This window comes from Hyaena hyaena, unplaced genomic scaffold, assembly GCF_003009895.1.
Source record: "Hyaena hyaena isolate Hyena2069 unplaced genomic scaffold, ASM300989v1 scaffold_250, whole genome shotgun sequence".
Lineage (NCBI taxonomy): Eukaryota > Metazoa > Chordata > Mammalia > Carnivora > Hyaenidae > Hyaena > Hyaena hyaena.
Genome location: NW_024080882.1, coordinates 570500 through 595171, shown reverse-complemented (window position 1 = coordinate 595171; position 24672 = coordinate 570500). Strand labels below are relative to the sequence as shown.

Below are 24672 nucleotides of genomic sequence, written 5' to 3'. Positions count from 1 at the left end.
GCCTCACGGTTTGTGAGTTCCAGTCCGATGTTGAGCTCTACGCTGACAGCTCAGAGATTGGAGCCTGCTTCACATCCTGTGTCTACCTCTCTCTGCCACTCTCTTGCTCTGTCTCTTAAAATAAATAAACATTAAAGATTAAAAAATAATTAAATACCAGTTTTTATACAACTCCACAGATTGGAATATCTCTTGATTATTTCCTGAAATGTAGGTGCTGTAAGTTTCTTTTATCAACACAATCTTAATCTTGAATATTAGTGCCTGTTTAGAGAGCCACATCACTAGTAATGCATATTCTATTTTGATTTAGCTACACTGTCTACTCCCAAGCTCTATAACTGAATGAACCTGTACTTCATCCACCCTTTAATGTATCCATTCAACAAATAGGAATTGAGTGGTATATCTTAAGAATTCTGTTGGACGCTGGGGATTATGTGGCTCACAGTCTAATAGGAAAGAGTTAACAATGAATCAGTTAAAGTACAGCGTGATATATTCTAAGTCAGATTGGGTTGGAAGAAAGTCAGGAGGACAAAATAAAATCTTTCTCAAATAGGTACCAGCATTAGTATTTGTCACAGCTCTATTATATCGCAGTACATTCGGTCGAGCAGTTTGAAACCCAGAATTCAGTCTACATGGCAAGGGTAAGAAAAAAGAAAAAGAAAAGAAATATGAGGCAGAAACCAGAAGGTTTGTTCATGTTGTTGTTACCACATTAGAGAATTTATATCCTACCCTGAAGGTGTTAGATACAACTTAAGCTTCCTTAAGTTGTTCTTCCTTACAACTTAAGCAAGAAAGTGAGAACATAAGTTTTACACCTCTAAAATATTACTTTGATCACCAAAGCAGAGTCAGTGCCTGAAGAAGGTAAATTGCACACTCAAAAATTATAGATGAGGGGTGCCTGGGTGGCTCAGTCGGTTAAACGGCAGACTTTGGCTCAGGTCATGATCTCACAGTTTGTGAGTTTGAGCCCCGCGTCAGGCTCTGTGCTGACAGCTCAGAGCCTGGAGCCTGCTTCGGATTCTGTGTCTTTCTCTCTCTCTGCCCCTCCCCCACTCGTTCTCTCTCTCTCTCTCTCTCTCTCTCTCAAAAATAGACAAATAAATAAAATCTCTCTCTCTCTCAAAATAAATAAATAGAGGGGCGCCTGGGTGGCTTAGTCGGTTAAGCGTCCGACTTTCGCTTAGGTCATGATCTCGCGGTTCGTGGGTTCGGGCCCCGCGTCGGGCTCTGTGCTGACTGCCAGCTCAGAGCCTGGAGCCTGTTTCTGTCTGTGACTCCCTCTCTCTCTGACCCTCCCCTGCTCACGCTGTCTCTCTCTCTCCTAGAAATAAAAAAAAAAAAAAAAAAACTTAAAAAATAAATAAATAAATAAATAAATAGATAATTTTTTTTGAAAAAAATTATAGATGAAATCAGAGGTGGAATTTTGAACAGGCATTTGAATTAGAATCTCCGAGGTAAATCTAGTCTGTTAGCTAGCTTCATAAAGTTCTTTAATATCTTCTCAATTTGCGTGATTGAGCCCTGCAATTTAAGGTGTGGGTGAGTGGGAATGCAGTTTTTGGGAAAACTATGCAATGAAGTGTTACTGTCATACACTGTTATATCATTAAGGAATGAAATCAGCAAATAATGTCTGCTTTGGTTTCAGTGTTTATATGAGCTTTTCACCCACAGAAAGTTTATTTCTACAACTAAACTGCGTTAGCTTACAATTGCAGGCTTTTAATGCCTTTTCAAAGTCTATATTCTGAAACACTTGTAACTCAAATGACTAAGAATGAGAATAGGGTAGATTAAACTCCAGTCTTTAAAAGGTGTTAAATAGGCTTCTTTCCTAGCCCACCTTGTAATTACTCTCAGAAATAGTAACTAGACATTAACTCTATAAATACTAGTAATATTGTCTTAGAAAACAGCCATCAAGATGGAAATAGACAGTTTTTGATAACCACTTCTAATACTTCATTTCAGCCACTTTAAAGTGTATATTTGCAATAAGCCGAGCCTTGACGGGCCCCCCAAGGGTACTACACGGTTGTAAGTCATATGCTCCACAGGAGTTATGCTGAAGTTATCTTGTGCTCAAGGTGATTTGCATTTCAGTTCAAATGTTTCAAGTCAGAATAAGTTTTTCCCTACTGTAAGCTGTAAGAGCCAAGAGCCATGATGAATCAATTATCCACATGTTTAAGGAACTTTCAAAGGAAATTTAAAAATCAGCAGCTAGATCAGCATGCTGATATTCTGTGTCCTGTGTGCTTTCTAAGAAGTGAGATGGCCTTCTCAGGGGCCAGAATGCACTTCATGTGACAATTTTGTTTCCTTAGGCACCTAAAATCTGTGGATTATTCTTTGTTCAGTCTGCTACATAGAGGATACAGTAACCTTTTAAAAATCTAAAGAAACCCAGGGATACCTGGGTGGCTCAGTGGGTTAAGTGTCTGACTTTGGCTCAGGTCAAGATCTTATGGTTTAGGAGTTCAAGTCCCACATCTGGCTCCCTGGTCTCTGCAGAGCCCACTTTGGATCTTCTGTCCCCCTCTCGCTGCCCCTCTCCTGCTTGTGCTCTCTCAAAAATATGTAAAACGTTGAATTTTTTTAAAAGAAAAATCTAGAGTTTATCAAGAAACACCAGTCTTGCTTAAAACCTTTTAGAAACCTACTGTTGTGCCCTCGGGGTAAACTCCAAAATCTCCAGGGCTCTGTGTGATCTAGGCAGTGCCCTCCCTCCCTTCCTCTTCTTCATGAGACCAACTGGCTAGTTTTTCAAACACCCACACATACAAATTGGTCTGATAGTTCCTCAAACACATAAAATTCTCATCCACTTCAGTACGTGGCCACTTGTTCCTAAAAACCAGAACCTCTGCCCTATACTCCATACTTAACTAATTCCTATGAACGTTCAGATCTCAGCTCAATCTTGACTTCCAGACCTCCCTGAAAAAGCTGATCATCCCCAATCTATTTGGGAACCATTATATTCTCCAAGTGCAATTACGGTTTCTTTCATGGCTGATGGGACTGAGTTCTACTGACATATTGAGATGAGATCCATTCCAAAATGAATATATTAAAAATCATACAGGGGCACCTGGGTGGCTTAGTTAAGCATCCTACTTGATTTCAGCTCAGGTCATGATCTAATGGTTTAGGGGGTCGAGCTCTGCGATAGTCTTTGTGCTGACAACGCAGAGCCTGCTTGGGATTCTCTCTCTCCCTGTCTGTCTTCCCCTCCCCTACTTGCGTGCCCTCTCTCTCAAAATAAAAAGCATTTAAAAAATAATCATGCAAACTGTATTACTTTAAGAAAATAGGTAATTATATATTTGTGTTTTTGTTTAACTAATGTGTGTGTTCTACCTTTAAACATTATACACTGAAAGCCCTTGAAGATAAAGACTATTTTGTTGTGTTCATCACTGTACACTCTTGCTTGAGGCCCAATAGATTTTTATAATAAATGTATAATTGTGATAAATAAGAATAGTTAAAATAAATGAAAAAAATTGAAGACAGATACATAATTCACTCATTGACAGCAAGACAGCACATGGCAAAGATGGGGTTCATATTTTGGCCATTATATTTCAAGTAGAGGTAGACCAATAGATGTTTTCTCAGGTTTCGCTAACCCTTATTTTAATTTAAAGTGATATTACCAGAGGTGCCCAGTGGCTCAGTCAGTTAAGCATCCGACTTCAGTTCAGATCATGATCTTGCAGCCTGTGAGTTCAGGCCCCACTTGGGGCTCTGTGCTGACAGCTCAGAGCCAGGAGCATGCTACATATTCTGTCTCTCACTCCCCCTCCCCACCAATGCTCTCTCTGTCTGTCAAAAATGAATAAATGTTAAAAAAATAAACTGATACTACCAATACTAAATTAAGATCTAATGTTAAGCAACAGCTATTATAAATAAGTGACTTATTTTTATCTGTATTTCTAGCACCATTTGTTGAAAAGGCTTTCCTTTCCCTACTGAATTGCCTTTGTATACATGTGTAGGGCTATTTGTGGATTTTCTCTTCTGTTCCATGATCTACTGCTCTGTGTCTACACTGCTACCACACCATCTTGATTACTGTGGCTTTTTCATTATTCTTAAAATACTGTTGTATAACTCTTGCAAGCTCATCTTATATTTCAAGAGTGTTATTTTTTAATTACTCATGATCCTTTATATTTTTCATTCAAATTTTAGGACCAATTTTTAAATTTCTTTAAAAAATTGTTGGAATTAAAAAAAAATTTTAAATATGTATTTACTTGAGAAAGAGACAGAGAGAAGAGGGAGAGTGGGAAGGGACGGAGAGAGAGGGAGACATAGAATCTGAAGCAGGCTCCAGGCTCCAAGCTTTCAGCACAGAGCCCTTATGTGATGCTCCAACTCACGACCTGTGAGACCATGACCTGAGCCAAAGTCACCCATGCGCCCCTAGAATTTTTATTATAATTACATTAAATCTATACATTAATTTTAGAGGAACCTAGGTCTTAGCATGTTTGTTGTCTTCCAATCCATGAAGATGATATATCATTCCACGTATTAGGTGTTATTTGATTCACTTGGCAATGCTTTACAGATTTCAGTAAGGGGATCTTGCATACCTTATATTAAATCACTTCATAAGTATTTTATTTTTGATGCTATTATCAATGTGTTCTATATTTTACTTTGATTGTTTCTTGCTTATATATGGAAATACAATTAATTTTGGACTCTTGACCTTGTATTCAACAACATGTTAGTTCTAGTAGATTTTGATGATTCCTTGGGGTTTTCAGTATAGGTAATCACTGAGTGTGAGTAAATGCAATTTTTTCCTTTCAGTCTTTATTTCTTATATTTCTTTTTCGTGCTTCATTATACTGGCTAATAACTATGGTCATAACTATAAATTTTTCATAGATGCATGTTATCAGATTGAGGAAGTTCTCCCTATTGCTAATATGTTGAGAGTTTCTTTTATTTATTATAAAAGGAAGTTGATTATACAGATATGATATTTTTCTACATTATTTTGTTAATGTGACTAAATAATTAAATTTTCAGTATTAAACCAATCTTTCATTCCTAGAATAACATTTGGTTGTGATATATTATACTTTTCATATATTAGTGGGTACAATTCACTAATTTTTTTAAAGATTTTTTGCATCATTTTTTATGATAGTTTTAGGTCTGTGATTTTCTTTCTTAAAATATCTTTGCATAAAACTTTGTATAATATTGATGTTATTATTGATATTATTCTTCCTTAAAAGTTTATGTAATTCATCATTGAAATCAGCTAATCATGAAAAATAATTTTTTTTTTAAGTACAGAGGAAGATAGTAGGGGAATTTCTTTATTCAATGTTTATTTATTTTTGAGACACAGAGAGAGCCAGAGTGTGGGCGAGGGGGTGGGGCACAGAGAGAGAAAGACACAGAATCTGAAGCAGGCTTCAGGCTCTGAGCTGTCAGCACAGAGCCCGACATGGGGCTCAAACCCACAAACCACAAGATCATGACTTGAGTGGAAGTCGGATGCTCAACTGACTGAGCCACGCAGGCACCCCATATAGTAAGGGGATTGTTACAAAGAAGTGTTTTTCCAGTTTTTATTTTTTATTTTTTCCTCTCATTTTCATGTTAGTGTTTAATAATATGAGTTAAAAAGTGAACTAAGAGAATAAAAATATCACTCTACAAAACTACCATCAGAACATTTTATTATCTCTGGTTTAAGTGTACCTGGCGGGACATAATAGAAGAACAGTATCTAAGAAAGGGATCACTCAGGTGTAGTATTCATATAAGAAGTTATTTATTCTTACTCATTCCTATCATGGACAAGTTGTCAAGGTTCTAGAGAGTTGACTATGTAGAGGGAATGAAGTAGTATAATCTCTTTAAATTAAAAGAAAGCTTATTAACGATGATGAAGATGTCACTGTAATCTTCCTTGCTACTCTCTCCTCTCTAATGGTAATCTTTAAAAAGGGATAGATAGAAAATCAAATACCTTTATCTTTCATACCTTTCTTCCCTATTTTTAGCCCAGTTTTCTCATCATTAGAAAAGCATAGATTAACTATTAATCAGTAATGACTATTTTTATCTTTCATCTTTGTCTGCCTTTCTGTTGAGCTAGTTTAATACTGCAGAAGTTTAATACTACCAATACCAGCCTATGCAGCATGTTGTTTTAATTTTATTTTTATTCAATGTTAGCATGTTAACATACAGACACATTTGAAAAACACCAATTGCTGTAACAGCATAAGATATAAAAATAATACCAATGATATTAACAATGAAGGAGGGAAATAGAGGAAAAAATACAGCCCTCAGGACTCATCACATACACCAATGCAGCAACTGGTCCTTGTGATGTGACTTTACCATTATCCATTTCCTTTACCTTTCTTCAGCCTTTTAGCCAGCACTTTTGGACACACTGTCAAATAGAGTGGCTTACACTTTTATTCTTGATGTAGATAAGCCATTTAGAGTTCTTCTTGGGCAGAGTTGTTATTACATCCTAAAATATTTAGAGTCAAACCTATTTCCTTTGATAAAATTGATCTGGACAATGTGACCTTATTTTCTGCCTGCTCCCGTGACATTAATGGTCCAATATGGTCAAATGATAGTTTTACTTTCCAGTTATTAGCAGTCTTCATTTTGTAGCTGAAAACAGAGGAGTCTAGTTTCATTCCTTTCAGGAGAAAGGTACATGTTAAGGGCTGAAGCAGCAACTCTCGTTTGACTTTTGAGGATGGGTTTCTCCAAAGATGCTTTTGATTCTGCTGTGGTCAGACTGCTCTCTTTTCCATGAGCAATAGCAAAGCTGGTGCTTCCAAGAACGTTCTGATTCTGCCCCACTATGATCAGTGTGATATACATCCTATTCTCACAAAACCAGATTCTGACTTAAAGTCTCACATGTGTGTACATCTGATTGCCAAAGCAGTAATCACATATACTGAGCCTTAGCTGCAAAGGAGTCTGAACAAAAGGGAATTTTTATTATTCTGTCTCTTACATGTGAGAAGTGGTTTGGAAGGGGTACTGAGTGACTCATTCACAATATGCAAGACACTTGGTGAAAACTACACCTTCTTTGTATAAGGAAACCTTTAGTCTACTACAGCCTGGAGAAGAAAACATATACAACATCCTGCAACATAGCTCCCAAATTTATAAATTTACATCTTCTATGGGAAGCCACTGGTGAGACTTTGATAAGGTATTCTTACTCTTCCAATACTTCAATGCCTGATAATACCAGCGAGTCTCAAACATATGTGCCTCTTAACTTATTTATTTCCTCATTCTGTGTTTGTTATGCCCATGCACTATTGTGTGGAATATCATCATGGTATATAGAGAATTTAGTAAGTCCACAGAAGATGATACTGTCAGAAGTAAATTCAGAATAAGTGTCTTACTGTTATTTGCAATAATAAGAAAATTACTGCTCACTTCACAATGGAAGGTATCTAATAGAATCTATCTGCCACCAAGGCTTACAGCTTATCTTGATGCATGTTACTATTAGAGGTCTCAAGGCTAGTTGAACTTCTAAAAGCATTTACATTCAGCTGCCAAGTGGGATTCCAGCAGTAATGATGGGATCATTAGTGATAGTAGAGTTGACCTTGTAGAAGGCAGCCTATGTCATTGTGCCCATGCATAATATAGTTCCCTATCCTACAGCAGCTTTTTCAGGATCATTGAGCAAGCTAGGTCTGGATGGCAAAGGAAACTGATATTCACAAAAGTGTCACCTTACTCCTTTCATTTGTTAAGACTTTTTTCTTGAAGGATTCTTTTGGTAAGCATCTGGAGACTATTCAAGAACTATCCTGATAGGTTGATGCACATACTCTTTATCCAATCATTTGGCTATTAACCCTCCATTTGTCACCTGAAACCCTGACTCTTAGACTACACTGTTAGCCATTGGCTGGACTGTGTCTTCTTCTAGATAAAGTAGACAATAAAAGTACACTACTCAGGCTTCTTCCTCTGCACTTCCAGGACACAATGAAAGAAGCTGCTGTACTGTTAAAGGTCTGTTTCTAGATGGAGTAGACCTGTTTTTAGGAGTCCTCAGAATTTTATTCCATGACCTTAGTCCAGAATTTTAGATCTGATTTTGACTCTTCTATGTTATCTAATGCTATCATTAAAAAAATGTTTCTCTGGACCTGTATTATTTTGCTTTAAATTTTCTGTAGTGTCATTTTCCAGTTTTTCAGAGTTTCTACCTCAGTAAGTCTGTGGTCAGTGGATCACAGGAGATAACCCAATTCACTTGCTTCCACCTTGTATTCCATACCCTACTTGCCATCCTAAAATAAGGAAAGGACTCAATACGTTTTCAATCTTTTTGACATGGCATTCAGTTCTAAATATTCCACATGTCCCTGAATATCTGTTGCCTGCAATACACTCTCTGGTGTCAATATGTGCATAATTCAAGCATCTATTTTATTGACAGGCAACAGAAACCAACTCTGGACAAATAGCTGAGGTACAGAATAGAAATCAAAGGAATAACAGAGGAGCTGAGACCAACAGGAGGATTGAATGAGGACCTCACAAGAAGAACATGTGGATTTTCTTTTTAGGTATGTCCATCAAAGAAATTCTACTCCAAGAAATGTTTTTCTGCTCCTTTGCCGATTTTCAAATTCCTTGGGTAATAAATCTCATTGGCTTAGTTTAGAACAGTTTTTAAGGGAATAAGCTTGAGAGGATGGAAACTAGGTCTTATAACAGTTAAGAGGCAGTGTGTCTCCTGTGTATGGGGTCCTTTACAGAGAATAAGGAAACACAGAAGTGAGGACCCCAACAAAGTGTAGTACCCTCTTTTCTTAGGCCATTATGGTAGGATAGAAAAGCACTAATGGGCACAAATCATTTTCAACATTTAAAAAAATTGTATATATTTTGAGAGAGATAAGAGAGTGGGGGAGGGACAGAAAGAAGGAGACAGAATTCCCAAGGAGGATCCGTGATGTCAGTGCAGAGAGCCTGATGCAAGGCTTGAACTCACAAACCATGAGATTGTGACCTGAGCCGAAATCAAGAGTTGGATGCTCAAGCAAGTGAACCACCCAGGTGCCCCCATCTTCAACATTTTGAAGACTCAGTCTTGACTAAACAGGATGCATTTCCTCTCTGCTTTCTCTTAAAATTAACGATTACATAAAATTGTCACTTTTGCCCAGTAAATTCCCTGACATGCTAGTCTCTCCCAAAGTTTATCTATGGTGTTCTTTATGAGCGTGTTTGTTCAATAAGTCATTATCAAAACTTTTTCCCTTGAAAGGTTAGACTACTTATTTCAGCTCATTTAGAAGCTGTAACATATTTCAACACATGTAAAATCAATGAGGTGTATATTTTTATAGATGAGAATTCTTTTTCACTTGCCTGCAGCTTTTATTTGCATTTTGCAAATTTATCATAAGTGTGCTGACAACAGAAAATCGCACTCAAGGTTCTGAGATAACTAGTTAAGTCATGTGGTTATCGGCTATATTTTGGAGAGAGTTCCACTAAAGTAAATAAAAAGGAAATTACTAGACAAAAAAAGCGTCGGTATTAAATGAATTCAAGAAAAACACTAGTTGCAAGACTATAGCACCAACAGCCCTTTTAACTGTCTTTGGCTGTGGAGCATTTATATTCCTGTCATGGCCATCTGAGTTGGATGTTGCATTTGTACAAAATGTTTGTTAGGATTGTGTAAATGTAAAAAAAAAAAAATAAAAACAGAGAAACTATTGCTGAATGAAAAATGAATGTGTCATTCCTAAATGAAAATAGACAGAATAATTGATAGGTTCATCACGTTTTTTATTTTACTCCGACCTCCTTAAATAGCCTGTGTTTTTCTGGATTCATATTGTTCATTCGTATTGCTCCTTTGACTATGTGATCCTGTTGCTTGGTCTTGGAGACACTTTTGGGAAAGAATCCAAGTGTTTTCTCCTCTGTTCCAGATGGTTGCAATAATGTGTGACTGACATCAAGAGTAACAATAAAAGGGTACTTTTTCACAGGAAGTAGTTTGCAAGTCATGATAATTCCTAGTAGAAAGAGGCGAGGTTAAACAACTTTGTTGTAAAGTTAAAGAATCAGTGGCTAATCCACACAGAGCTCTGTCCATCAGATGATTAGCACATTTGGGAGCCAAAGTTAGGAAAGGAAGCTTGAAACGAATAACTGGAATGAAGGATTAGACTTGGAAGCCTGTGTATGTTGTAAAACAAATGGAACAAAAATGGATATTGTATTACCAAGATATGGTATTGGACAGTAAAATAGAAAACACAATATGAGTCTTTAGACTGTAGAGAAATAAATGGTGTCCCCACTCTTTATTTCTATTTTAATTAAATCCATTTTCCTTCAAACTAAAATGAATTTATTCAAATATCTATTTGAATGTACGAACTGCAGAAAAACAAAGAAGACCATATGTGCTGTTAATAGTTTTCACACCCATCAAGACAGAGAATATTTGTGTAGATGGAGACATTTACACATATAATTATATACTTTATGTGTATACATTACATAAATATCTCCATTGGACACAAAGAAAATAAGGCATGTTTTTACATTTTGAATGAAAAACATTGATGACAAGGATGAGATTTATTGGTATAAATAAATGTATAAAAATCGTTTTATGTGGGTGACTGGTTTCTCTTGCTATAAATCTCTCTCCCCCCCCCCCACCCGAAGAATTTGGATTGGATCCCAAACAACTTATAGATACCAGTGAATATGAAATAAAACATCTTGCTCACACAGTAAACCACTTAAGGACTTCCTGAGGGGAAGTGTGGAATTCCATAAGGGAGGAAACCAAGAGCAAAGCAGAGAGAGTACATGGGATCCTTGTGGTGGCTTGGGGTGAGTCTGGGGAAAGTCCCATGTGCTGGGTGGGTGTGGTTGCAGGTGAGTTTTCCAATGACCTCATAAGATGAGTGACACACAGGGACTCTCATCGTGCTTGCCCTATGTAGGACAGCAGGAAAGAGAAGTGGGAAACTAAAAGCTGTCAGGTCAATAAAAAATGGTGTCCAGGTTAATCAACCACATAAGCATGGGTTTATTTCTGGGCTCTCTGTTCCATTGATCTGTGTGTCTGTTTTTTTGCCAGTACCATAGTGTTTTAAATACTAGAGTTTTATAATATATCTTGAAATCTGGAATTGTCACATCTCCATCTTTGTGCTTCTTCCTCTTTTATTTTTAATTTTTTAATGTTTTATTTTATTTCTGAGAGAGACAGCATTATCAGGGGAGGGGAGGGAGAGAGGGAGACACAGAATCTGAAAAAGGCTCCAGGCTCTGAGCTGGCTGTCAGCACAGAGCACGACACGGGGCTTGAACCCACGAACCATGAGATCATGACCTGAGCCAAAGTCAGACACTTAACCTACTGAGTCACCCAGGTGCCCCCATGCTTCTTTATCAAGATTACTTTGGCTATTTGGGGTCTTCTGTGGTTTCATGCAAATTTTAGTATAATTTGTCTGAGTTCTATGAAAGATGCTGTTGGTATTTTGACAGGGATTGCATTGGATCAGTAGGTTGCTCTGTGGAGAGCATAGCATAAAATATAAACTTGTCCAATCACTATGCTGCACCACAGAAATACAACATCTTGTGTCAACTATACACCAGTTAAGAAAGATAGAGTCCAGTTTTTTATTACAAGAATAAACAGGGATGTCATGAAATATTTTAGAGTCTTATTTTAGCCCATCTCTTAGTCAAGTGAGGAAGAGACTGGCTAAGCAAAACAAGGCTCTGAATTACTGAGAGAGATACGTGTATGGCTCTATCTGATGAGAACATTCTCTGTAAGGCTAAGAAGACCTTTGACAAGATCAGAGCATTGTCTCAGGTAGAGACTTCTGTGGTAGTTCTGGGAATAATGGGACCAAGAGCTGGGTTGTACTGAATGAAGAAGTGTTTGTGAAGAATTTGAGAATGATTTAGAAAAGGTCCACTTAATCAATGATTGGAGTGATGAGAACAGGAAAAGTGTAGATCACAAGTGAAGGTTTCTTTTTCTCAGAGAAACATCTGAGGAAGTTAGAATTATAATATGTATTCTCTCTACTGGCTTACTAGGTTTAGCATCCCATTGGAATTTTGGGTTAAGAATGTAATAATAATCACCTTTAGTAGAACAGTATATTTAAAATCACTTAAGAAAAATTATGCTTTCCTGAAAAACAATGTTAACTACAAATATTTATGGTGTATACCCTGTATCATGAATTGTGTTCAATACTCTGGTATGTATAAGGATTGATATTTTCAAAACCATGATTATTTAACATGTAAAACATTTTTTTCTGGAAAAATGGGCTTGCAGTGGAAAATATTGCATAATATAAAACCTGACACTTTCCTATATGTTCTATTCAGTCATTTTTTTCTATAGGATAAGGTACAAAATATTATGCTTTTTATCCCCCAAAATACTTGTTGCTGGTTTATTTAATGGATTTAATGAAATATGTTTCATAATTTTTACATGTTCTTTATAGAAGAGTTCAGATTTACTTTCTACGCATCGCAGTGTGGGGATTCTTTTTATTCATGATAAAACTGAATAAAAGAAATGTTAATTGAAACATAGGTTCCCATTTTTAGACCATTCCAACAAATGGCCTCTGAGAGGTGCTGCCTGGTATGTGCTTAACAGGAAGAGATTTTCTAGGCACTGTTTTAAGATAGTTTTTTGTTTTTTTCCAAAATTAAGAAACAATAATAGATGGCCTCCCCTGCTTCACAAAACAGAAAATGAATCACGCAGCAGTGACTTTGTTTGGGAAGTCTTCATACCGAAAACTCAAGGCATACAACAAGAGCTTACCTACAACCTGATTACAAAATGAGCCAAAGACCTTAAAAGCACCAAGAAGATATACAAATGGCACATAAGCATATAAAAAGATGCTCTGTATCATACGTCATCAGGGAAATGTATATTAGAACAACCGTGAGATACCACCATACACCTATCACAATGGCCAAAATCCAAAACACTGACAACATCAAATGCTGACGATAATGTGAAGTGACAAGAACTCTCATTCATTGCCAGTGGGAATGCAAAATGGTACTGCCACTTTGGAAGACAGCTTGCTGTTTTTTCAGGTTTTTTAAAAAACAAAATCCTCTTATCATACAGTCTAGCCGAAAACTCAGGTCCACACCAAAACCTGCTCATAAATGTTGATAGCAGCTTTATTTTTAGTTACCAAAACTTGGAAGCAACCAAAATGTCCTTCAGTCCATGAACGGATAAATTAACTGTGGTACTTCCAGGCTATGGACTGTTACTCAGCCCTGAAAAGAAATGAACTATCAAGTTATGAAAAACAAATGAAAGGACTTAAATGCATATTACTTAGTGAAAGAAGCCAATTGAAAAAGGCTACATACTGTGATCCCAACTATATGACATTCTGGAAAAGCTACAAAACTATGGAGAAGGTGAAAAGATGAGGGTTTGCCAGCGTTTGTGGGGAAGACAGGGGTGACTAGGCAGAGCACGGCAGTGGGACTACTTTGTATGACACTGTCATAGTAGACACACGTCATTATGCATTTTTCCAGTGCCACAAAGTGTACAACATCACAAGTGAACCACAGTGTAAACCAGGGCCCCTGGTGATTATGATGTGTCATTGTAGTTTCATCGGTTGGTGCCTTTGGTGCAGAGGATGTTGATAATATGGAGGCTATGCACGTGTGAGGGCCTGAAGCGTATGGGTATTTTTGTACATTTTGCCCAATTTTACTGTGATCCACAACACACTGTTTTTTGTTTTTGTTTTTGTTTCCCTAAAAAAGACAATGAGTTTACCTTAGGTCATTGTACATAGTAAACACTTAACAGTAAGCTTATATTCGTATTATCACTATTTTTACGATCATTAATGTGGTCTTCTGTTGACTATAAGATATGCAGTGAATTTAAATTACCTAATGTGCATTTAGCTCTGATGTTAAAGACGGGATAAGAAATAGGAAGAACTTCTGTACCCTGTGCCCTGTGAATCCATACGTGGTAGTTCATTAACTTATTTGGACAAGACCCTGTGCTAATATTATAATCCTCATTTGGGCAAGTTAGCTATGCTTTTTCTCTGGTCACAGATAATATCCTGAATCTCAGCCTTCTTTTAATTTAGGCTATTGGTAACCAGGATAAATGGAACAAGAGTGATAGGTCAACATTAAATTATACAAGAAAAACAGCTTAAAATATATTTCCGGCAGTTATTCAGCACTGTCACCTCTGAAATCCCTGTTATTTTAAGTGATTGTTACATAAAGCAATTGAATTCACCCTCCAAGATACTATTGCTTTATTAGATCAGTATATTCATTGTGTATATGAAAGATACATATTTCCTTATATTCTAAGCACAGTGGGTTGTGATGGACATGATCTAAAAATCGTAATTTTCAAAGGCCATGTAGCACTGCCTATAATATTAACTAAACAAAGGAAAAGTTTTACCCTTTTGTTTACCTTTCAGTTGATGAATAATTTAAATTGACTTTCTCTTTGTCCAGGCAATACCAGATTGTTAGAATCTGAAATCCTTCATGTGATTTATCATTTGTTGAAGTACACAGTGCTTTTTTTTTTAAACACAAATCAAAACTTTAGAGAATTGGCAAATTATACTACACATACACATACACAACTTCTGTCAATTCTGTCACAGTCAAAACATAGCCAGCTGCTTCTGAAATGATATCAAGTGGCAATTAAAATAGCACCAATAATGTTACAGTCTGGTTAGGTACAGAAAATATTTTATCTGGAAAAAGCAAGAAGTATATTTAGATGGCTGGGATTTATGTTCCACATTAGAAGAACAGATGCCTTGAAAGATTAATCTTCGGCGCCATAATGTCTATTTGTACAGAATGTTGGACACGACGGGGCTTGTGTGGGCCAGATGCCTTCCTTGTCCAACTTGAGTCCTCTTAGGAGTGGCCTCCAAATACATTCTGCAGACCATTAGTTCAGTAGAAAACTAATAGATATTCTGTCAAAAGTGGGTGCTCTGGTCAAATGAGATTTGGAAATACCGCGTTAGAGCTGCACATTTTTATCTCCAGTGAACTGTCGCACTCTTTATATACTTACATCCATTATGTATCTTCTAGAGAAAATGCATCAGTTCTCCCAAATTCTTCTACTATAGAACCTGTGCCAGTATAACCATTAACCATTAGGTTAGCTAAGATCCATGTTTGGGAGCAAATTTCCACCAGCAAATTGGGGAAGAAAAAAATGATATCAATATTTAATATCCGTCTGATGCATCCAGGAAGTTAACAACAGGGAAAATCAGAATTGTTTGACTTGTATTTATTCCACAGTCTAATGTGCGTATTTTGGTATTCACGGTAGGTATAAACTTGAGTTTTTCAGTGCTTAAGGCCTTAGTGGAATCGATTCAGAACAACTCTTTTCTTTCTTTCTTTTTTTTTTTTTTTAAGAGTGTCTTCTTGGGTAATGTTGCTCGGAACACACTTAGAGAATTGCTCTTCTAAATCCCATTTGCCATATTTGTCATTTTTTTCATCTAAGGATCCTGTAATATTTTGCCTTCTTCGAACCTTCTGGCACTACCAGTCCACTTGGGTTAACTCTGGGTCTGATGTGGTTGCCTCTGCGTTCTGTGTTTAGAGAAGGGCCCAGCTATCTCCCCAGGCTACACCAGGGCCAAAGAGCGATTTAGGAAACACATGATACTGCAGAGGCCTTCTGCTTTGGCCACTGGAGGCACTGGAGTCAAGTAACCTGCATTAACCCAAATCTCCTTTCATTGAGCTGACAAAGATTCTCCCTGGCACTAGAAGTGACATCTGGCATTAGGACCAAAGTAAGACAAAATGGCAAAGCCAATGGTTTATTTTTTTTAGCAGCCTCTTTCAGCGTTGTTGTTGTTGTTGTTGTTGTTTCTCTTCCCTCATCTCCCAATCTTCCGTGCTCTCTGGAACCCCTAGGCAACCTACTCTCTTGCTCAGAGCCTTCCTCTGCGACACACCACTTCTCACTGCTTTGAACCTATCTCCCTGATGGACCACTGTTTTATGTGCTCTCTCTTCAAATATTTAACAAAATGGCAGGGAGTGAGGTTTTTCAGTGGCTTTAACACATGAAAAGAAAAAGAACTGGAGCCATGATGACATTATAGAAGGGAGAATCATAAGTGACTTAACTAAACAGAGAAAGTTTAAACCAAATTGCCCTCAGAGAGACACGATAAAGACAATTAGGGCAGTTTGCCCCGTAGAACCCACAAAAAGCTCAAAACCTAGACGTAGCCATATCCACCAAGAACTACATGGAGCTAAAACCAGGGGCATTGGTGAAAACCAGAATTCTGTAGACCTTCAGAGTTCATTACTATCCCTACCCCAGAAACCTAGAAGTTGGCATGCATCGTCCCTCCCCACAAGGCAAAAGGATTATTCTCTAGAGAAACTTTAAAGAGCCTCAGAGAGAAAATTCCTCCAGATATCCATAAATTAAATGGGGGTAATGAAAAGTTTGACTTATTTTATACATTGACTGTAACGAAGTCAGCTAGACCAGTGCTTCCCAAACTTAAATATGCATGCACATCCCTCACATCTTACTACACTGTGGATTCTAATTCGTTCATTCTGGGGTGTGGGCAGAGATTTTGCATTTCTAATACTTCTGCATTTCTGCCAGTCAGTGAGCCATACTTCCAGTGACAAGGCACTAGATAACTAACTGCATGCGTGTTCACAGTAACCAGTGTTTGCTGCATCAGTTTCAAGCTGGGTGGACAGAGTAGTTACCAGCTATTTGAAGGAAACTTCCTATAGAAAAACCAGAGCCTCAAGATAGATATTAGGATGAAGAAGAAGACAAAGGAACCTAAAGGATCTGGAGAGATTGTTATGTAGAGAAGAAAATACTTTCCAAAAGAGTGAAAAATAGAACCCCCCTCTACATATTGTCCTGGAAATATGAAGTTTATGAAACTAGAACAAGAGTCTAGGGAGAAGTGGAATTCAGCAAGGAAGAAAGGAATTCTAGAAATTTAAAATATATGAGACAAATATCATTGGAAGGGTTGTAAAATAAAACCAAACAAATCTCCTGGAAAATAGAGTGTATACACATATGCACACGCATGCACTCATACAGATGCACACACATGCACACCTACCAAAAGATTGAAAATAAGAAAGAATAGTTGAGAAATTAAGACTCCATCTGAGAGAGCTAACACCTGAAAAATGGTAGTTTTAGCAAAAGAAAAATGGAAAGAAGGACATTGTCAAAGAGAATTCTGTAAGGAAAATAATTGGAACTGAAGGGATGAGTCTCCGGGCAGGAAGGGCTCACTGAAGAAGACCCACTTCAAGACACAGCCATAGGATTCACAGCAGGGATGCAAATTCAACCTCAGAATGTAAAAGATAGTGTAATGTCATAAAAATCCAGATGAAAGTCTTATTTCCATCCTAGAACTCTATATCCAGATCAAGTAGTAATCACTTCTTATGACAGTATAAAGACATATTTAGATACAATGACTAAATAACGTATCTGCTATCTATGCATTTGTAGGAAGTTTCCAGAGGATATGCTACTGTCAAATGAGGTATGAACACAAGAAAATTAAAAAGACATGGGATCCAGGACAAAGGTATCTCATTAAGGGATACTGACAAAGCGAATTCTCTGAGATAATGAGAAATAAGAGTCCCAAGTGGACACCTGGGTGGCAAGTCTACCAAGCAACAGGTTGAATTAGATCCAAAGAATCAAGGACTCCAGGTCAAGGATCCCTAAGGGAGGAAAATATAAGTAATGTACTCAAATATGTAAAAACTAGTAATAGGTGTGGTGAATACTTCATACTTCTGAGAAAAGTATAAAAAGCATGTTTTGGAAAAATAGTGAAGTAGGTTCATGAAGTGTAACAAATGTACCACTCTGGTGGGGGATATTGATAATGGAAAAGGCTGTGCATGAGTAGGGGAAAGTGGCACGTGGGAAATTCTTGTATCTTCCCTTCATTTTGCTTTCAACCTTAAACTACATAAAAATAGTCTTCACTTTTAAAAAAACTGAATGAAAAATTCGGCAGTTATTCTAGGAAAAAATGATGAGAGATACGGGATTGGAGAAATAATTTGTAGTGAATATTTGTGGTTGTTTCATCAGTGAGCGGCACCCGCAAAGTCAGTCATAATGTTGTCATTGACTAGTAGTTTTGCTAAACTAAATCTGTAACGAGGTAGGAGGAGGGTGGAGAGACCATATGGGTGAGTGGAGTATTTTCAGGTTAAAGCATCACCCTCTATGCCCAGAAGTAAACAGATCATTCATAAGATTAATGAATCAAGAAATAACAGTATAAGCCTATTAATTAGAAATACAGAAATAGGGGTGCCTGGGTGGCTCAGTTGGTTAAGCGGCCGACTTCAGCTCAGGTCATGATCTCACAGTTCGTGGGTTCGAGCCCGGTATCGGGCTCTGTACTGACAGCTCAGAGCCTGGAGCCTGGAGCCTGCTTCAGATTCTGTGTCTCCCTCTCTCTCTCTGACCCTCCCCCGCTCACACTCTGTGTCTCTCTCTCTCAAAACTAAATAAACATTTAAAAAATTAAGAAAAAAAGAATATTGGGGCGCTTGGGTGGCTCAGTCGGTTAAGCAGCTGGCTTCAGCCCAGGTTCGTGGGTTTGAGCCCCGCATCGGGCTCTGTGCTGACAGCTAGCTCAGAGCCTGGAGCCTGTTTCAGATTCTGTATCTCCCTCTCTCTGACCCTCCCCTGCTCTGCTCATGCTCTCTCTCGCGCACGTGCTCTCTCTCTCTCTCTCTCTCAGAAATAAATAAAACATTAAAGAATTAATTTAAAAAGAATGTTTATAGAAATACAGAAATAATATGGAAACCAACTTGACAATAAACTATTAAATAAATACGTAAGTACATAAATAAATATTTTTAAAAAAATAAATGCTACAAACAATAGCCAGAAAAGTTGTTGGTAGCTACCTCCAGGAAGCAGAACTAAGAGCTGAGGAGTTAGAAGGAAACTTTATTTTTCAAAACAAGACTTGTTGAGGTATTTTTAAAAATTATACAGTCATTACTATGATAATAATGTAGTTAATTTAAAAATAAGCAAATAAATCAATAAGGACCCCATACTTTTTTATTTTTATTTTTTTAATTTTAGAGAGAGCATAAGCAGGGGATAGGGTCAGAAGGAGGAAGAGAGAGAGAATCTCAAGAAGGCTCCATGCTCAGCATGAAGCCCTATGTGGAGCCTTATCCAGCAAACCTGGGATCATAACTTGAGCTGAAATCAAGAGTCAGATGTTCAATTGACTGAGCCACTCAAGTTTTCCAAGGACCCCTGTATTTCTTCTCTGATGAAAGTGGAGACTTCAATGGGGCTGGTTTAAAGGAAGCCACCATTTCTTCGACACACTTGCCAGAAGTTATCTGGGAGGTAGGTTGATAAATGCTGACAGACTTGCCCTCCAAGGAGAATATGGCCCTCTGATTGGTGGCTACAGGGAGAGGAGATCTGTTCTTGTAGTGCCCAAATGCAGTAAAGTTCCACTTTTTCTCCCTGACTTGGGAGGGAGGGCAGAAGGAGTAGGTCTTAGTTCCAATAGTAGCTCATTGTTCTTACAAGCTTTGGTATATTTTCTTTAAGAAATATTTCTTTTCTTTCTTATTTATTTATTTATTTATTTATTTATTTATTTTTAATATAATTTATTGTCAAGTTAGCTAACATACAATGTGTACAATGTGCTCTTGGTTTTGGGGGTAGATTCCCATGATTCATCACATACAACATCCAGTGCTCATCCCAACAAGTGCCCTCCTCCATGCCTGTCACCCGCTTTCCCCTTTCCCCCACCCCTCCATCAACCCTCAGTTTGTTCTCTGTATTTAAGAGTCTCTTATGGTTTGCCTCCCTCTCTGTTTGAAACTATTTTCCCCCCCTTCCCCCATGATCTTCAGTTAAGTTTCTCAAGTTCCACATATGAGTGAAATCATATGATATCTGTCTCTGATGGACTTATTTCACTTAGGATAATACCCTCCAGTTCCATCCACACTGTTGCAAGTGGCAGGATTTCATTCTCTCTCTAATTGCCAGGTAGTATTCCTTTGTACATATAAACCACATCTTCTTAATCCATACATCAGTTGTTGGACTTTTGGGATCTTTCCATAATTTGGCTATTGTTGAAAGTGTGGCTATAAACATCGGGGTACATGTGCTACTACGAATCAGCACTCCTGTATCCTTTGGATAAATTCCTAGTAGTGCTATTGCTGGGTGAGAGGGGAGTTCTGTTTTTAATTTTTTGAGGAACCTCCACAGTGTTTTCCAGACCACTGCACCAGTTTGCATTCCCACCAACAGTGCAAGAAGGTTCCTGTTTCTCTACATCCTTGCCAGCACTTACTGTTTCCTGAGTTGTTGTTAATTTTAGCCACTCTGACCGGTATGAGGTGGTATCTCAGTGTGGTTTTGATTTGTATTTCCCTGATGATGAGTGATGTTGACTGTCTTTTCGTATGTTTGTTGGCCATCTGGATGTTTTCTTTGGAAGAGTGTCTATTCATGTCTATTGCTCATTTGTTCACTGGATTATTTGTTTTTTTGGGTGTTGAGTTTGGTAAGTTCTTTTTAGATTTTGGAAACTACCCTTTATCCAATACGTCATTTGCAAATATCAACAAATCTAAAAGGAAACCTTTCTTTTTCCATATGCTTCTAGAAGCATTTCTTGACTTCCAAGGTTGGTTTTCAAAAATAATTTACATGAATTTTACTGGGGAGCAGGTCTGTAGAACTCCTCAGGCTGTTCTATTAGAAGTGGTTCTCTAACCAGCTTGTGATTTTATACCACAACTTAAGTTCTCTTAGATTCAATTTTCTTTTCCTTAAAAATGAGAACAGTACAGTCTAATTGAAAAGGTTTCTGTTAGTGTTAAAAATAAACTAAAATGTTTTAGTTAGTGTAAATAAAGTCTGCATATAAAGCACTTATTTAACATAATATTTATTTTATGGAATGCATTTTTGCAAGTAATTGTTATCATCTCTAATCAGTATGATTGCATGTTCTGCATTCATTCATTCACTCAAATATTCCTTGAGTATAGCTATGTCAAAATTCCATGAATTTTGAGCAAATCAAAGGAGATAACTTCATAGAGCTCATTGTCTAAGTGAGGAGATAGACAAGTAAACAAATTAATATATAAAATGTCATGAAGTACTAAGTTTTATAAAGAACAATGAAATAGGTTAAGTAACCAGAAAGTCTTGGTGCTACCAGATGTAGGCAATTCCAAGTATTTTTTTTCTCCATCAAAATGTCAAGCTAATGTAAAATTTCCAAATTTTGGTATTTGAATGCATATTTTTGTCTTTTGACAAAAGTCTTTTTGTCAGTTCCTGATTCTCAGTCTTGGACTTAGAGAATATGAAAATACACACACACACACACATGCACTGCTTAATATAATAATTGTTAGACATTACTTCTACTCTTACAAATTCACACCTGCCTAAGAGTGGTGGAGACAGGGTACAGGCTCTTTTGGTCACTGCTAATTCTGTTCCTGGATGACATAAAGACATCCTATATATATGAACAGAAATTTAGAGAGTGAGTGTGAGGGAGAGACATTACACTAAAGATCCTATAAATCCTATAAAATACTACTGGACTTAAAAGTATTGTAGATGTTAGAATTTATTATTATAGTAAAAACTTTTTAAAAGAGAAGGAAATATGAAATGTAATACAAGTTACTACTTAAGAGAACTAACTACTAAATTGATTTCTCTGCATTAATACAATCTCAAAAGAGACAATATCCCTTGGACCATTCATTCTAAACCACAAACACAGAGATTCTCTCAGTATTCAACATTATCAAAGGGATGCAGTTATTATTAAGACATATGTCCTACCTTCAGGGAATTTGCATTGTAGTTGAACAAATACAAAAATACAGAAATAACTATGTAAAGTTCATTTCCCCAGCCCAACAGCACAAGAATGGTTTTAAGACAGAGTAAGGACTATAGTCTTTACTGCTCTAATGCCTGAACTGTTACACAGTCTTCCTTCTGCCTCATAAGAAGATGGGTAATTTAAGGGTCAAGAAAGATTTGCTGAATGACTCCTATAGTCTTGTCTTACTCCTGATTGCCCCGACACCTCTCAGAGAATGCGGTGTTGCTGGAATAGTCTGTGATCCACTGTTCCAGCCACTAATTCCACTGTGCATCAGTGGGCAATGGGGAAGGGATGTCACTCCATGCAGTCTTCCCTTGCCTTAGGCAGGAAGTTGTGTGCTGAGAACTTGTGCAGAGAAAGTCAGTAAGTTTTTGTGTCATGGGAAGAAACTAGGGAGTTACACTGCAAGGCTGCTGTTCCCTCTGAGACAGCCGCTGTGTTATGCAAAGCTGTTACCATCATTCACAGCTGGCTACCGTCATGCGTTGACCTTTCGCTGCAACAGCCCCCTGACAGATGCTCTTTTCACTGCTTGAAATAGCTTATTTTCTTCTCTCTATACAGCTTCAGGAAGTTCTGGGCTGCGGGTTCCAAACTTACATCTAATTCTTGAGAAATTATAAACCTTGTTGCCCCTTCCATTGCTGGCCGTGAATGACCTAAAATACCCATGCTCTCTCCCTTTTCTAGAATTTTCTTAGAGGTATATCCATTAAACACCCAAATTACTCTTTTGGAGCCTCACTTCTCTCTTGGTCAACTTTCAATTCTAATCAACCAATGCCTTTCCTCAGTGCTAACAGTAGACGTAATCTGAGAGGTTAGGAAAGGACAGAATTGATCTGAAATACATTTGGAAGGCACAAAGGGCAGAATTTAGTGATCAATTGGATGTGGGTAAAGAAAGATTGGAAGGAGTTAAGAGCAGCTTTCTGGATGCTGGTATAGACCAGTGGTAGAAGACAAATGATAGGACATCAAGAAGATGGGGAGCTAGAGGGTCAACAGGCTTCTATCATCTCAAAGATTATGTTTTGAAACTCATGGCATCTGTCCAGCTTCAAAAGGGAGGGTACAACTAGAGAGAAATTTGAACAGGACATGGCCAGAAAGGAAGAAAATATAGGCAGTGAAGAAAGATGACACTGGCTTGGATCAGTCCAATGAGTTCATGCCACCTTAGACCCATACCAGAGCTTTCCCGCAAGTGATAATAATCAAGAGTCCAGGCTGGGAGAGTCATCTTGTGTTGATATGGAACTCTTACTTGGTAATAGGTCCATGGCTGCCTCTGCTCTTGAAAGGCTGAAGTAGTAGGTAGAACAGAAATGAGAAAGCGGGACCTATAGAAGTTAGAGAGATGTGATCTGAGAGTGAGATCATGAAGTTTAACATTTCAGAGATGGGGCTGCTCTGGATTGTGTACAGACTGTTCTGGAAGAAAAGGACATTGGAAATATAAGACACTAAGGAATTGTGAGTCTAATGTATTGACTGGGTAGGGCATTCTCACTGGGGTTCGTATTAAACAAAAAGAAATAGCCAAGAGCTATAATAAAGCAGGTGATTCAAACTCCCAATGATAAGTAGGGTAAGGGCAGTGCAGTAAATTATGGTGAGGACACAAAGAATGTGAATTCATCCCCAGCCCTGTCTGGTAGAACTGTCTGCAATGATATCTGTACTAATCAAATAATCGCCAGCAGCCACATGTGATATTGAGCACTTGAGTAAGACTAGTTTAACTAAAGAACTGAATTTTTAGTGCTGTTTAATTTAGTTTTAATTAAGCTTAATTTACATAACCACATTAGGCTAATGACTATCATCGGACATTGTAGTTACACAGATTTGGAAGAACAATAAACTGAAACTGTAAGGGCAAGGTAGTATATTGCTGATCTTACCACCAAACTGAAGCACAGAATACAAGTGAAACCACAGTGTCCTCTGCTTGTCTTTCCAGGCATCTTACTATCTCCTCTACTCCTTTAGGGGTACAGCGGTATAGATACCAAAAAAGTAAGTCTTTGTGGGGAGCAGAGAGTAATATGTTGTGGATAATTATAGCTCTAGTTAACTAGGTACTGTTGATAAATATGTGTTGTTATAGCCTTTATATATGCTAATCTTTTCTGCCAGGGTATCTTTTAAGCTTCTGTATATACAGCAGCAATTCGCAAAGTTTGGTCCATGAATGTGGGGTGTGGGGGAGTCCTAGGATCCTTTTAAGGAGGTCTAGGAGATCAAGACCATTTCCAAAAAATACTGTGACACCATTTGCCTTTCTTCGCTGTGCTAACATTTGCAATAATATTACAAAAGATACAAGTATACAAAAGTATACAAGTATACAAGTATACAAAAAAAAAAGATACAAAAGTATACAAGTAATTACTGTATTTTTCACTGTTAGGCACTTAAAGGTGAGAAAGAGAGAGAGAATTTTACTTAGAACTTTCTTTAATAAAGCAGTAAGATTATTATTTTTATTAAATCATGACTCCTTGGGGTATCTGGGTGGCTTAGTCAGTTAAGCATCTGA

General features: G+C 37.5%; 1 protein-coding gene across 4 annotated transcripts in view; it reads left to right on the top strand.

Moving 5' to 3' along the window:
* PRR16 (proline rich 16) overlaps positions 1-24672 on the top strand; it is a 387870-nt gene that overhangs the window by 132019 nt on the left and 231179 nt on the right. For all 4 annotated transcript variants that reach the window (XM_039244959.1, XM_039244961.1, XM_039244958.1 and 1 more), the window contains one exon: positions 8516-8645. The gene's annotated coding sequence lies outside the window, so the exon portion shown is untranslated. The remainder of the gene's footprint in view (positions 1-8515; positions 8646-24672) is intronic.